Source organism: Cervus elaphus, chromosome 12 (assembly GCF_910594005.1).
Source record: "Cervus elaphus chromosome 12, mCerEla1.1, whole genome shotgun sequence".
In the NCBI taxonomy this organism is placed as follows: Eukaryota; Metazoa; Chordata; class Mammalia; order Artiodactyla; family Cervidae; genus Cervus; species Cervus elaphus.
Genome location: NC_057826.1, coordinates 69,533,056 through 69,549,794, shown reverse-complemented (window position 1 = coordinate 69,549,794; position 16,739 = coordinate 69,533,056). Strand labels below are relative to the sequence as shown.

At 36.4% G+C, this 16,739-nt stretch overlaps 1 protein-coding gene across 1 annotated transcript in view; it reads right to left on the bottom strand.

Annotated features, from left to right (window-relative positions):
* DPH6 (diphthamine biosynthesis 6) overlaps nucleotides 1–16,739 on the bottom strand; it is a 192,961-nt gene that overhangs the window by 166,791 nt on the left and 9,431 nt on the right. The window lies entirely within an intron of this gene.

Below are 16,739 nucleotides of genomic sequence, written 5' to 3'. Positions count from 1 at the left end.
CACAGAGATTAAAAGTACATGTTCTACTTTCTAGCTGTATAACCTTGGATATGTTATTTGTCCTGTATTTCAATGACTTATCTGCAAAACAGGGATAATAAACAGGGCTGAGGTAAAAATAAATTAAAATATAATGTGTAGAGATTAGGGCAGGGCCTGGCAGGTAGTGCTCCATGAACAACAGCAATTATAATTACAAAAATAACTGAAAAAAAATCTCATGGTTCAGCACTAGTAATCAATATAGAGAGGAAACTAAAATTAGTTGCATGATTTAGTGTTCACACAATAAAAACTAATAGATGGAGTAAGGCAAACTGATATAAAGACTAAGTCCTGAGAGAAATATCACCCTTGGATTGTTATAAAGTTGCATATGTAATATGGGAAAAATCTTCAACAGCATCCCTAGGAAAAATATATAATGAAAAATTCTGTGTATTTCTTATGGACAGGTCACCATGATGAGCACTGCAGAGTATCCAAACTGGAAAAACACAAAGCCATGCCTTCAAGAGGTTATAAACTAGCAAAGAAGATACAATATATAAGCAAATAAGGGTGCAAACAAAGCATAATGTAATGACAACCAAAAAGAGTAACTAAATACAACAGAAATTCAGAAGAAGAAACTTGTACTTGAGGAAATCAAGAACACTGCATTTGTATCCTTGTCCTTTTCTCCTTCAACGGAAAAGCCAAAGGCCTATTGAGAACCATCCTGAAAACACACAGGACCCAAGCCTATTGGTCCTTCTCTGGTCATCTTCATTTCTTACATAAAATTATAAGATGGCATTTTTTACTCTATTATCTTTCAGTTCAGTTCAGTCACTCAGTCATGTATGACTCTGCGACCTCATGGAATGCAGCACACCACACTTCCCTGTCCATCACCAACTCCCAGAGCTTCCTCAAACTCATGTCCATTAAGTCGGTGTTGCCATCCAACCATCTCATTCTCTGTTGTCCCCCTCTCCTCCTACCTTCAGTCTTTCCCAGCATCAGGGTCTTTTCAAATGAATCACTTCTTCCCACCAGGTGGCCAAAGTATTCAAGCTTCAGCTAAGCATCAGTGCTTTCAATGAATAGTCAGGACTGATTTCCTTTAGAGTTGACTGGTTGGATCTCATTGCTGTCCAAGGGACTCTCAAGAGTCTTCTCCAACACCACAGTTCAAAAGCATCAATTCTTCAGCACTCAGCTTGCTTTATTGTCCAACTCTCGCATCCATATGTAACTACTGGAAAAATCACAGCTTTGACTAGACGGACCTTTGTTGGCAAAGTAATGTCTCTGCTTTTTAATATGCTGTCTAGGTTGGTCATAGCTTTTCTTCCAAGGAGCAAGTGTCTTTAAATTTCATGGCTGTAGTCATCATATGCAGTGATTTTTGGAGCCTGAGAAAATAAAGTCTCTCACTGTTTCCATTGTTTCCCCAGCTACTTGCCATGAAGTGATGGGACTGGATGCCATGATTTTAGTTTTTTGAATGACGAGTTTTAAGCTTTTTCACTCTCCTCTTTCACTATAATCAAAAGCTCTTCAGTTCCTCTTCACTTTCTGCCATCAGGGTGGTGTCATCTGCATATCTGAGGTATTTGGTCCCGGCAATCTTGATTCCAGCTTGTACTTCATCCAGCCCAGCATTTTGCAGGACATACTGTGCATAGAAGTTAAACAAGTAGGGTGGTTAAATAAGTTAAATATACCTTGACATACTCCTTTCCCGATTTGGAACCGGTCTATTGTTCCATGTCCAGTTTTAACTGTTGCTTCTTGACCTGCACACAGATTTCTCAGGCAGCAAGTAAGGTTGTCAGGTAGTCCCATCTCTTTAAGAATTTTCCACAGTTTGCTGTGATCTACACAGTCAAAGGCTTTGGCATAGTCAATAAAGCAGATGTTGTTCTGGAATTCTCTTGCTTTTTCGATGATCCAATGGATGTTGGCAATTTGATCTCTGGTTTCTCTGCCTTTTCTAAAACTAGCTTGAATATCTGGAAGTTCACGGTTCACGTATTGCTGAAGCCTGGCTTGGAGAATTTTGAGCATTACTTTACTAGCATGTGAGATGAGTACAATCGTGCGGTAGTTTGAGCATTCTTTGGGATTGTCTTTGTTTGGGATTGGAATGAAAACTGACCTTTTCCAGTCCTGTGGCCACTGCTGAGTTTTCCAAATATGCTGGCATATTGAATGCAGCACTTTCACAGCATCATTTTTCAGGATTTGAAATAGCTCAACTGGAATTCCATCACCTCCACTAGCTTTGTTCATACTAGCTTTGTTCATAGTGATGCTTCCTAAGGCCCACTGGACTTCACATTACAGGATGTCTGGTTCTAGGTGAGTGATCACACCATCATGATTATCCGCATCATGAAGATCTTTTTGGTATACTTCTTCTGCTACCTTTTCTTAATCTCTTCTGCTTTTGTTAGATCCATACCGTTTCTGTCCTTTATTGTATCCATCTTTGCATGAAATGGTACTTTGGTATCTCTAACTTTCTTGAAGAGAAAAAGTTATCTCTAGTCTTTCCTGTTCTATTGTTTTCCTCTATTTCTTTGCACTGATCACTGAGGAAGGCTTTCTTATCTCTACTTGCTATTCTTTGGGACTCTGCATTCAGATGGGTTTTCTTTCCTTTCTCCTTTGCCTTTTTGTCTCTTCTTTTCTCAGCTATTTATAAGGCCTCCTGAGACAACCATTTTGCCTTTTTGCATTTGTTTTTCTTGGGAATGGTCTTGATCACTGCCTCCTGTACAGTGTCATGTATCTCTGTCCATAGTTCTTCAGGCACTCTATGAGATCTAATCTCTTGAATCTATTTCTCACTTCCACTGTATAATTGTAAGGGATTTGATTTAGGTGATACCTGAATGGTCTAGTGGTTTTCCCTACTTTCTTCAATTTCAGTCTGAATTTGGCAATAAGGAGTTCATGATCTAAGCCACAGTCAGCTCCCAGTCTTGTTTTTTGCTGACTGTATAGAGCTTCTCCACCTTTGGCTGCGAAGAATATAATCAATCTGATTTTGGTGTCGACCATCTGGTGATGTCCATGTGTAGAGTCTTCTCTTGTGTTGTTGGAAGAGGGTGTTTACTATGATCACTGCTTTCTCTTGGCAAAACTCTGTTAGCCTTTGCCCTGCTTCATTTTGTACTCCAAGGCCAAACTTGTCTGTCACTCCAGATATCTCTTGACTTCCTACTTTTGCATTCCAGTCCCCTATGATGAAAAGAACATCTTTTTTTTGGTGTTAGTTCTAGAAGGTCTTTTAGGTCTTCATAGAATAATTCAACTTCAGCTTCTTCAGCATTAGTGCTTGGGGCATAGACTTGGATTACTATCATACTGAATGGTTTGCCTTGGAAATGAACAGAGATCATTCTGTCATTTTTGAGACTGCACCCAAATACTGCATTTCAGACTCTTTTGTTGACTACTAGGGCTACTCCATTTCTTTTAAGGGATTCTTGCCCACAGTAGTAGATATAATGGTCATCTGAATTAAATTCAGATTATCTTTGAGGTCTTATTACCTCTGAGATCTTAATGTCTTTCTTGAGAGATGTTGGACATCCACATCTGCTCTCAGGTACACTAACTCCATGCTACTTTCCTCTTTGCTTTTTGCAAGCCACAGAAGCCCCTTCTGACTTCATACCACATAGCATATTATAGGCTTAGTGGACAATAGATTCCTAACTTGAGTAGTCATGGCTACAAGTAGCCAAGTAGCCTAGGATACAAGGCTTTCTGAAATTGATGGTTTAAACTGTAGTTCTTAAACTTTAAAAAAAGAACAGATCATTGTGGGACTATAATAAAAATTTAGATCTCTCGTTAGAAAAATTTATATTCACAAAAGAACTTTACAAAAATTTCAGGGTTCAAAAACACATCTCTCCTCTAGGTTAAGAAATCCTGTCTTAAAAATATCACATTTCCTGCACTGAACTCTACTAGACTGACTCTTATTAGCTTCCTGTGATCAAGTCCAAACTATACGATCAGCAAAAATCAGTAAAACTTGTGTGAGGTTTAAGGAAGTCAAAAAATGACTGTGAGACCAATAAAAATTATTAAAGGAGTGAAATTGTTAAAGGCTCAAAAGGGAAGGCCACGGCGTATGTACCAAGTGACAATGACTCCTTCTCCTCTCTGGTAACCTTGCAAAATTACTACACAGAAAGGAATCCACAAGGGAACTTGTTTCAAGACAGACCACCGACCATTTCAATGGCCTTGGAACCAATCTTATAATAGATAGCAAAGAATTTTGCACACAGAAGGGAAATGCCTCTTCTGATTTGTCTCTATTTGTATAGACATCTATAAGGATCAATATTAGCTAAATTTTGTCAAGGTCTGTTCAGTAAGTCTAATTAAACAACAGCTCATTGAGCACCTACTCTGCGCAAGTACATAAAATGATCACATGCATGAGCACTGTAGATTCTATGAGCAACAGTGGGATAATTCTGCTGGCAGTGAAAGATAACTGCTCTTATATACAGGAGTACGCATAACAGTTCCATTTTAATGCCTCTGCCTTGTTTTAGAGCCATTTTTAAAATCTCTTAATTCTTCATATACTGTCTCAAAAGTTGAAAATTCTCTAAATTTAGTTAATGTAACTTTCAATTAAAGTTTTTGCTTGAGGCTTTTTACAAATGAGTTAATAGAAAATACACTGACTCAATTTTAAAAATAAGCATAGAGTTAAACCCTAAAAGAACATGCCAAAATAATTTTTAATGGAAAAAAAAAGCATCTAATAATAAGAACCTTTGTCATCTTTGGGTTACTTTGTTATCTTCTTTTGAAACAATCCATGCCTCTGTTTACCTATATAGGAAACTGACAGGAAACATTAATTCCACACATCTTTTGGAACACTGTATTACTGGACTAAAAGAGTCTTAAAAAAAAACTCTGGAGGGCCAAAAATTATAGGCAACAAATGTAGAAGAATAAATGCAATCCAATATATAATATAAATTTGCCCCCATTAAAACCTCTTTCACAATTTGAACGATTACCACTCTTTTTCTTCTCTGTATTAACATACTAATAAAGTCAAGAGGAATTACACTCATCTCAATGGCAACTTGAAGTCACTACTCAATATTAATATACTAATGGAAATTTGTATGCAATAAAAAAATTGATTTTATTTAGTTTTACTAGAGTATTTGGGAAGCTAGGGAGTAAAGACAAAAGAAAATCTGAGACTGACATGAAACTGGCAGGTTTTAAAAAAACTAAATTTTACAACATCTTTTATTTTAGAAACCTAAAGAGGTTCTCCTATATTTTCTCATTTATTCTCAAACAAATACAAAGGATAGAAGGAAGCTATATACAAGTTTTACAGACAGAAAAAGTGAATTCCAGAGAGTAGCTGAACATAATGCCTGCACAGTCCAAGGAGAGTGTGGGGGTTCATAAAAAATAAAAAAGAACAAAATACAATCCTTGCCCCTTGAAGTAATTATAACTTTTGGACAAAAACCCACTACAAGAACAGAACACACAACACAACAAAGCCAGCAGCTCTGGGTACAAAGATGGATGGAGTCCCAGAGGGGAGTACAGTGTTACAGGACAGTTTCAGAGGAGATGTTATACTCACTGGGGGCATATCATGGAAGGCATCAAGGAGATGCCATGTAAAAGAATGCATTGGAGAGGAAAAATTATTTCTGAATAAAACATAGCACTAGGCAGGAAAAACAAGGACTATATGGGGAAGAAAGAGTCCTGACAACAGTCTAGTGCAGGTGAAACACAGGTTCTGTGTGGGGGTATACTGGGAAAATGTGAAAGGGAAGATGAAGTAAAATTGCAGAGAACCTTGTGGGCCAGTGGTAAAGATTTTTGATGAAGAGAAAAATGTGCCTGGATCTATGCTCTAGAAAAACTAACCTGGCAGGAGTTTCCAGGAGACATTATGGAGTGTGAAAGACTGGAGAAAGACCATGGTAATTTGAATCCCACCTACATACATTATTATTAAGTCAAAAGCATTTGTATTGTACATTGCACTCCCCTGTAGGTACTTTATTATTTATTTAAAGTCACGAAATAGGATAGAATATTTCAGTTGCTGTGTACTACATACAACTCTATGAAGAAAATGTAAAAGGGCCAACAAGACTAACATTTATTAAGAGGTAATCTTGATTAAATTAACCCAGATTGATATGAAGTATCTTCTATACCATCCTATACAGATTAAAGAGATGACAAAGTTAGGGTGCTGCAAATTGAGGATCACAATATTTGTAATAGACAGCTATCATAATTAACTCTGATCATCAACACTGCCCAGGGAAACCTGAGTAGATTAGCCATTAAAGTCAGTTACCAAGCTACCTTACACAGACTCCTTGTCCCTTTTTATTTCAATGTTACCATCAAGCCTTAACAACCCACCTCTTCAATGGCCCCTCTTCAACTCTCTCACTTGTATTCCCCCAGCTCATGCGCTCCGAACCTTCCAGCTAACCAAGTGTGTGAGTTTTCACTTTGAACCCTCATCTCCAGTCCACAGGGTCTCAAACAGTCAGACATGGCTAAGCAACTGAACAACAATAACCCACTTCTTAACGTGATTAGTGGTTCAAACTAATGCCCTTGAAGCTTCCTTCAGCCATACATTTCTACGTCATTTCTTTTGCAAAATCCTTCAAGGTGGTGGCTTTCAAACTTGTTTAACCGCAACTTTTTAACAGTAAGCAACATATATATATATATATATATATATATATATATATATATATATATATATAAAATGTTAACAGCTTAGCATGCACATCACACATGTGTATACACACACACACATACACACACATATGTTTCACAAAATAATAAACAGCCTTACTATGTACAATAGATTTTGATATTTTCTATTTTATTGTAGGTTCTTTCACTTAAAGGAAAAAAATGTGACCACTAAATTCAGTTTGGAAAATATCATCTTGGGTCTCTTCACTGCCTGAACTTGGTCTAAAATGTAAGTCACTCTTCTTGGTAGCTTTAATCTACCTTTCCAGACTTATTGCCCCTACTCCTTAAAATTGAGCTTTAGCCAAACTGAACTACTATTTCCCTAATATATCTCATGATTTCCTACTTTCATGACTGTGGCTAAACTAAGCTCTTAATTTGCAACATTTTCTTAGGCATATTCCATGCCTGCCTTTGTCAAAATTGACACAACCTTTAATGATATCAAATGTAACTTGCCCTGGAAAGCCTCTACTGACTTCCCAACACAGGGGACTTTTTTCTTTTCTGAATCCCCACAGCTCATTAAAGGCACACTCTAATAGCAACTCTACATTATATTAGTTTTTTGTTTCTGTGTATTATCAGGATCTTGTACATCTCTTTACTTTACAATAGTGGTACATTATAAGCATTCAGTTAATGTTCAGAAAATCAAAGACTTGAAGAGTGAAGGTAAAAGGAGAAGGGGGTGGCAAAGGATGAGATGGTTAGATAGTCTCACTGACTCAATGGACTTGAATTTAAGCAAGCTCTGGGAGATAGTGAAGGACAGGGGAACCTGGCGTGCTGTAGTCCATGGCGTCGCAGAGTTGGACATGACTTAGTGACTGAACAACAACAATGACAAAATGAAAGACATAAGAAACGTCTCCAAACATTAATATCATTAGTAGAGGTTAAAGTTAACATGAAAAGTCAAGGTCAATTGACACATATTTTGATTCTCACATGTCATAAAACAAGCCCCTATTAAATCATTCCCTATCAATTAAAAAACCCTCTAAATATTTACTGATATTATCATTGATTTTACGGTTAATTTGAGGTTTGTAGTAGCATGTGTGTGTGCTCACTTGATCAGTTGTGTCTGGCTCTCTGCAGTCCCATGGACTATAGCCTGCCGGGCTCCTCTGCCCATGGGATTTTCCAGGCAAGAACACTGAAGTGGGGTGTCATTGCCTACTCCAGGGAATCTTCCTTACCCAGGGATCAAACCCACGGCTCTTGCATCTCCTGCATTGGCAGACGCATTCTTTACTGCTAGCATACCTAGGGAGCCCCACTTTACAATTTAGGCACTACGAATTGCTGAATGAAGATGTGCCCTATTTAAAAGGGAAAGTCAACATAAAAAGTTCAATTCATGACCTATCATTTTGTGTGAGACCACCAATAGAATCTTATGTTACAAGAAAAGTAAAGATAATAATAAAGGAATAAAGTAATCTATACTTATAAATCTTTGTGATGTGTTCTTGGTTATTTAACAGAGAAAATAACAAAGATGTGGTAAACTACAGGTCTAGAAATGAAATAATGGGCTGTGGAACAGAAACATACAACTAGCATCTTAGACAACTCCAGAAGTAGATTAACAAAGGATTTCTTAAAAAATAAACAGTAGCATAGTCAGGAAAAAACTAAAAAAGTCAATAGGACACAAACATCAGAGTTTGAAAAGCATAAAAGAAAGAAATTTGAGAGACAAGTCAAACATACCCAACACACTTTAAAATATATAGAGTAGATGATAAGATAGAAAAGAAATCTATGGTTCGTAGAAGAAAGGAATACAAGGACATAAAAGTAAGTCAATTGGTAAATTTATAGAGGCAATGAATCAGACAAAAGATAAAGAATATGTAAGTGTATGTGTAATGTACACATACAATCACTGATACTAAGTTCAAGGATGAGGAGACAGAATGACAGCTTTGCTAGGATGAGGAGGTCACGTTTTTCAGTCTTTAAGGGAAATCTATAGGTGAAGACTGTAGACCTGTGATAAGTTTACACACTGTAATAACTGACAAGTGTAATCTAACATTTTATTTCCAGACAGATCATCCACCGGGTACTTTCTCATGCATGCTTGACTTTATCATCAAAAGGGCCAGAGATGGCACAGCCTCAATACAGACACACCTGGAAGTCAAAATGACACTGGTCTGTGCTAATTCAAAATCTTCTTGTTTGGAGTCCGGAATCAATACTAGCAAAGTATTTCTTATGCCAAGGGACTAGGCTTAATGTCCAAATCTTGGGAACTGACAGGGCTTGAGGCAAGCTGTACAATACTTAAGATCCAGGAACAATGTGTACAGTGCTATGTGCCTGTTTAATTAGCACTATGGGTCCTCCCTGAAAATCTTAAGGCCATCTTATATGTTCTTTCCACTCAAAACTCTGGATTTGCCTTAAGCCACACAATGATCTACGTTTTTTTTCCCCTGAGATCCAAGGTGAAAAGAGATTCACAAAGCAATTTTCCACCATAATAAGGTTTCTAAGATACATGTATCAATCTAAAAAATGTCTGCTTAGCATTTTTATAAAATATTCTGCAGCTGGAAATTATTCCTGGTAAACTTGGTGACACTGCCAAATCAACAGGACACCCTATTTTGAAAAGTTTCACTATCATGTCCATTCTAGTTAAGCTTCTAAATGAAAAACAAAATAAAATTGCCAATGGTTTTACATCATATTTCTAAACAATATTGTGACTTCCCTTGCATTAGATAAATTATTATATAAAGAATAATCTGTTACATTTTGGACTAATTTGTTCAACAATCCTTTAAAAGACATCTATACGCCAGGAACATAGCTGGACACCAGAGATATGAAAGTGAACACACTGAGATTGTCTTTGAGGGCCTCACAGTATAGCAAGAGACAATTATATAAACAATCCGAGGAATGTACTGAGAAGTACAGTAGAGGTACAGACAAGCTGCCAAGATATAGGAATGTAAATCAGAACTGATTTCACAGAAGGATATGAAGCAAGAAGGGGTTCCTCAGGAGAACAAAGAGACAAAGGCAAAGTAAAGCATAGGCAAAAACCTTAGATATAAGAAAGCAATCTCCTGGAAACCTAATTAGTTCAATATAACTTGACCCAGAAGCTTGTGTGAGAATAGCAGGATCAGATAGGTGGGACTGCAAAGGCCTTTTCCTAAAGAGTCTTTTTTGCCAGGCTAATTTGTTTGGACTTTATCTTAAACGTGGGTATTTAAGTACTTAACGCAGATCATACATGCATGCTCAGCTACTCAGTCATGTCCAACTCTCTGAAACCTCATAGACTAGGGCCCATCAGGCTCCTCCTCCAAGGGGTTCCTTCCCACCCCAGGGATTGAACCTGCATCTCTTACGTCTCCTGCATTGGCAGGTGGATTCTTTACCTCTGCACAAATTGGGCAGCCCATTTTCACAGATCAGCTGATAACAATGTGGTACAAAGGTTGGTAGGTACACAAGGCAATACTGAAGGCAAGTGGACCAGTTAGAAGACTTGTACAGTCTAGACAAAAAAACTAGTTATGGCCAAAATGAAGTCAAAGGGTCAAATTCAGAAGTAACAGAAGTAATATCAAAAGGTCCTTGAGATCTAAGGATTGTGGTTGAGATGGGAGGGAACTGAGAGAAAGTGGAAGTCTGGTAGTGAAGCCCCCGGTTACACTCAAGTAATGGGATAAATAACAATGCTTTTAACTAAGAGGGAAATACAGAAAAGGAGCAAATTTGCACAAAATGATAATGAGGAAGTACTGAACTTGTTGAGTTTATCATGCCTATCATGAGCAACTAAATATACAGGTCCTTGAGTATAGGCTCACTGTTGTGGCTCCAATCATCAACCTCTTTTTTTTTTTAAAGAAGCTAAGAAGGAACAGAAAGAGGGAGGGAGGAAGCCAAAAAAGAAGGGGTGGGGACAAAGGGAGAAAAATACTGAAAGAAGAACCATCAAGAATGGCTCTCAAGCTTGCAAGCAGTTGCAACCTATTTATTTTCAGGAAAATTGTTATTCTTTAACCCCTATCACAGTTTAGCCTCCTATCAGCAACAGCCTGCTTTATATTTGGAGAACTACCCTTCCAACACTGGGTCTTGTTTTTCCCCCAGAACCATAGTAAATGTGGTTTCAGTAATTATGACTCAGTCTCTTGCCCCAATCCTGGCACAGGATCTAGACTTGTCACATCAAACAAAGTCATCTTCTCCCAACAACAATGGGTTCATGGATGATACAAGTCAAGCCACTGAATGACACTGAACCATAACTGTATTTTTCTTCCAGCTATTTGAGATTACCACTTTTCCTACTAAGTATGGACTTCCCAAGTGGCACATTGGTAAAGAACCCATCTGGCAATGCAGGAGACACAAGAGATGCAGGTTCAACCCCTGGGTTGGGAAGATCCCCAGAGCTGTACATGACTGACTGTGTGGGCAGGTGTGCGCGCACACACACACACACACACACACACACACACACACGAACTAGAAAGGATGTAACTGCAAGCCATCTTCTGACTATAGGGGTCCAAACTGAGAATAGAATCAACAGAAGGTAAAGGCAAGAGATTAAAAACCGGTGTGTCTGTGTGTTTGCGTTCTGATTACATAGTTTGTATCTTGTTTCTAATCTACTTGAAGCTAATTTATCTTCAGGTCATTATCAGTAAATTCTCTTTTTATTTAAATCAGCTTGAACATGACTTTCTGCTCCTTGTAATCAAAAGAATCTTAACCAATATAAAGAGTAAAGTAGTAATTGATGTTTTCTAAAAATATTAAATTAAAATCCAGTTTTAAAAAATCAGTTATTCACAAGTCTATCAACAGTAAATATTCTATTGAAAAAAGAAAATTATTCATCTATTGTTGCATTCAAATTAAAACTATCCACTAAGTAATTTAAAATCATATTTAACATAATTAATACCAATATAAAATGCCTAATGCAAAAAGGAACATGAAAGAAGAAAAGTATCAAAGATTAGAAGAGAAAGATTGAAACTGCATATTCAACTTAGGAAAGAATATTAAACGAATTTCATTAGAATGAAATTAACAAACATTTCTGGATCAAGAGATTCCATTAAAATGAAAACAAAGTTATAACCTCTAAAAAACAAAGAAAACCGGGGGGGAGACATCAATGGAGTAGGGATTTCAATTAGATTCTTGAGTCAGAAAGCAGCAGCAGAAGGAACAACGACTGATAAATCAACAGAGGAAGTTGTAACCCACAGTGTGTACAGGAGAGAAGAAAGCCAAGAAAGGAATTAAACAAGGCCACACTATCCTGAGCTCCAGGTATAACAAGGATGAGGTGTGAGGCTGGAAAACTCTAATCTCAAAAAAAGCATCTATTCAGCTTTCCCCTTGCCTTATTCTTACATATGAACAAGTAACCAAGACATTTGAGAAAAGCCTTCAACATGAAAGAGAAAAAAACATGAGAAAATAGACCCCAAAGAAAACATGAATATTTCAGAGAATGAAATGTTTAAAGACTCTAATCTGTATTTTAAGATGGATATAAAGATGTTATTAATACATCTATAGAAGGAAAAAGAGGTTGTTATTAAAAAGGAACAATCAATAAACAAGTAAAGTTCCTGATTACTATAATAAAAAGAAAATTTCAACAAGAAAGTAGGGTGTTTAAAAGGGAAACCTCACAGAATGTACAACAAAAAAATATAGAGATGGAAGATACAGGAGTAGAGACAATAGACATGAAAATTCAAACTGGGAGGTCTAAAGTGTGATCAATTAGAGTACCAGCAAAAGAGAATAAAGAAGGTCAAAGGGAGTCAATTGTCAACTAACGGGAGGACATGCAGAGCCAACCTAACACTGCAATTCTGCTGGCTCTGCCATTTGTGTACATCAGATTAGACAGCAGGTTCTCCTCTTTCTCTATCAAAAAAAGAAAGCAGTAGCAGTTTTAGGTCTCATATCCACATACTGCTCTGCACAGGAGAAAGACCTTATCTTTTGCCAACAATCCATCACTTAGGTTTCATCCTATGTGGTACAATGCAGATTAATAAAACCAACCCAACTAATTGCTACGGCCAGCATGCCATGCTGTGACTGGCTTTCACCTGGATTAATGCCATCCCTAAACAATCATTGGGAGAAAGAGGAAAGAGGTATGCTGCTACTCAATAGAAAACTGTAGAAAGGATACAGGGGAAGCCACTTTCAAATGTCCAGTATGCTGCTGTGACATTTCATTACATCAAACATAAAGACACAATCATAAAAGACAACAGAGAAGAAAAACGAGTCAGCTAAAAAAGGAACAAATATCACATTAGCATGAAACTTCTCATCGCAAAATGCTAGAGGACCATGGAGCAGTGCCTTTAATGATTTGAGGAAAAGTGACATTCATCCTAAAATATTAAATTTAATGGACAAACTAATCAAATACAAGGGTAGAATAAGAGCATTTGCAAGCTGCAAGGACTTGAAAGGAAACTGCAATTTCCTTCTCTAAGGCAATCTCTTAATGATGGATTCCATTGAAATTAGGGAATAAACCAAGAAAGAGGACAATAACAGATCCTGTAAGAAGTAGCTCCAGTTGAGAAAGAAAGAATACGTGATCCTTAAATATATTCTCTATAGAGTTATGGTATTTAGACATATCATGCAGGAACTATTGCATTGTTTTATGTGACTTAAAAGAAAACACCCACAGAATTTGAAAATTACTATATTTTTAGAGAATAATACAAGTTATCTATATGCCAAACTAACCCAGATGAGAATCAAATGATATTTTAATATTAAATAAATTTTAAGGAACAAAAGACTAGCTATATGAAAGTCAGATATTTTGCAAACAGCTTGAGTTATACATATATATATATATATATATATATATATACACACACACACACCTGTCATAATCACCTGACAATCCATAAGGCATAAAGGCTTATTCCACTTCTATTAGCTTTCATGACTTCTACAAAATATTGACAGTTAGGAAACCTTTAATTCTGCAAATTCTCCCAAGTCTTTCCTACTTCCTTTAAGCAATTAGTCAATTAAACTCTGTAAAAAACAAACATCTCCTATTCAAATATTAGCTCTAATATCTAGGGGCAAAAAGAGTTAACAAAGACAAAAGTCTGACATACATATGAAAGTCACAAAACTACAACCTGTTATAAATAAAATTTAAAATGAAAATGAATCTAAATGCTTTCAATTCATTAATATTCAAAGGATTAAAAAAATGCAATTCTACCTTTTTCTTAGAACAAGTGAAGACGAACTTGAAGAATTATAGCTCTTCTCAACTCGTTTTTTCCCATAATTACTCAATTATTCATTAGAATATGTAAGACCTCTACTGGAATCTTTGCACCAGTGTTTCATAAATGGATTTAACTATAAAAGCCTGGTTATACAATCTCTTCCATAAAATCAGTATATTTCTGATATTTATGTCCTTAAAATATCCTATAGTAAAATTAATATTTTTGCACAGGAAAAGAAGGAACTATTTAGTCCCAGACAACTTGACAACATCTCTTTCAGGTATAGTTATAATTATCATGTATGAACTTCCAAAGCAGAAGTTGTCAAGATTTAACATTAGCATTAATTTATGTCATAACTGACGGTTACTATAAAGATAATGGCAAAGCATCCATTTCAACAAAGACAGAATGTATCAAAAGGGAAATTTCTTCTTAATTACTACTAATCAGCGCATTTTTAATTAAATTGATTAGTAATTTATTATCTTTCCCTTTCTCGGAAGGGTGTTATTATCACAGTTTCTCCAAAGTTATCAGTTATCAGTGGTTTTTAAGCAACCTAATTACCTGTGGTATTGAGTCCTACCATTTTGTAATGTTGGTTTATGCTACAAACTTAATACCTAGTTTCTTTGTACCATGAGGAAGAATTTTGAGAATGAAGAATTTGTGCTCAGTATTTCACACCTCAAAGTGAACGTTGTCAAAGTCTTAGTCGTCCACATGGAGAGAAGTGAAATTTCTTTTATGCCTTCTCTGTTGTTTGATAGGACTTTCCAGTTGGTTCAGTGGTAAGAAATCCACCTGCCAACACAGGAGACACAGGAGACGTAGGTTTGATCCCTGGGTTGGGAAGATCCCTTGGAAGAGGAAATGGCAACCCACTCCAGTATTCTTGCCTGGAAAACTGCATAGACAGAGGAGCCTGGGGGGCTACAGTCCATAGGGTCGCAAAGAATTAGACATGATGATAATCAAAATAGTTGTTATTAGCATGAATATTCCCAGAAGGAAGAAATCAGGTCCCTGTGATTTCCTTTGAAAAGTATTTACCTCTTATGCTACCCATATCCAAACAGTAATTTTTTTTTCTAAATAGTAAATTATAGAACCATTCTTTCCCTATCAGTTTTGTTTTTTAAAGCGTAAATAAAAATAAGAGTGTTCTGTGTTGGAGAAGACTCGAGAGTCCCTTGGACTGCAAGGAGATCAAACCAGTCAACCCTAAAGGAAATCAGTCTTGAATATTCATTGGAAGGACTAATGCTGAAGCTGAAGTTTCAATATTTTGGCCACCTGATACAAAGAACGGACTCACTGGAAAAGACTCTAATGCTTGGAAAGATTGAAGGCAGGAGGAGAAGGGAATGACTGAGGATGAGATGGTTGGATGGCATCACCGACTCAATGGCCATGAGTTTGAGCAAGCTCCGGGAGTTAGTGATGGACATATGGAAGTCTGGCGTGTTCCAGTCCCTGGGGTCACAAAGAGTCAGACACCACTGAGCAACTAAACTGAACTGAACTGATGTAGAAAATAAGAGATATTTTCAAAGTGAAAAGAATTGAAGAGTTTCATATATTTTTAAAATCGAAATTCTTAATTAATATTCGGCTTTGATCAGCATCAAATCTGAAGTATATCACTAAAGTAGCTACTTGGGATTAGCAAATTTTTTCATGACAGGGGTTCATAACAGCTTCTGAAAAGCTAAACTTTTCTAAAGAATGAGAAAATAAAATGCAATGTCCCTTGGTACAAGAAGGGATAGAAATTTTCTTTCCTTTGTAAAAAAATATTAAGACATCAAGGAAATATTTGGTTTAAATTATCTATTTCACTAGCTACACCTTATATGAACTGCCTATAGTTGACTGGATAAAATTCATATTTAAGAGTACTGAACTGTATTTAAATAGTTGACTATAATAAGAATAAAAAGATGACTGCTTAATATAAAAGGATATCTATTAACATTTACTAAGTATAATGCCTATTAGATAGATGAGTCCCATATACTTTCTCCCTCAGTTTTCCATGTAGAGAAATTAAGAATGAATGCACAATTGCTGCAAACTCATATATACAGAAACTTTAGTATTTAATTTATAAACCTCTTTCACTAACTTAAAGTAAGGCTCAGTCTCTCTTTCTTTAGGTCTATTTAAATTTCACCAAAGCAGAAAGGTCTTTCTGGACTACTCACTGCCATCACTCATCATTACCTTGACTCCACTTCATCTTTCTTCACAGTACTCTTCACCACCACGCATATAATTTATGTGTTTGCTTATTGACCTGTCTCCTACAGAGAAGTAAGCTCCAACAAAACAAGACGTTTTCTGTCTGTTCATTGTCCTATCCCCGGTGCCTAGAACTACATATAACAAGGCATTCAAAAAAATATTTGCTAAAAACATGATTGAAAGTTCATCAGCTCCAAAATCCTAAGGAAAACTTGGGTAAATATCATTTGACAATTATCGGTGCCAGACTATATAAAAAATTCTATCTTTAAATAATATTTAATATAAAGGCATAGTAATAGTTTTCTAACTGAAAAGACAAAATGGCTTTTCAAAGAATAGTTGGGCTGCTTAGAGTTGTAATTATTAACTTAGAGAGTAATAATTAAC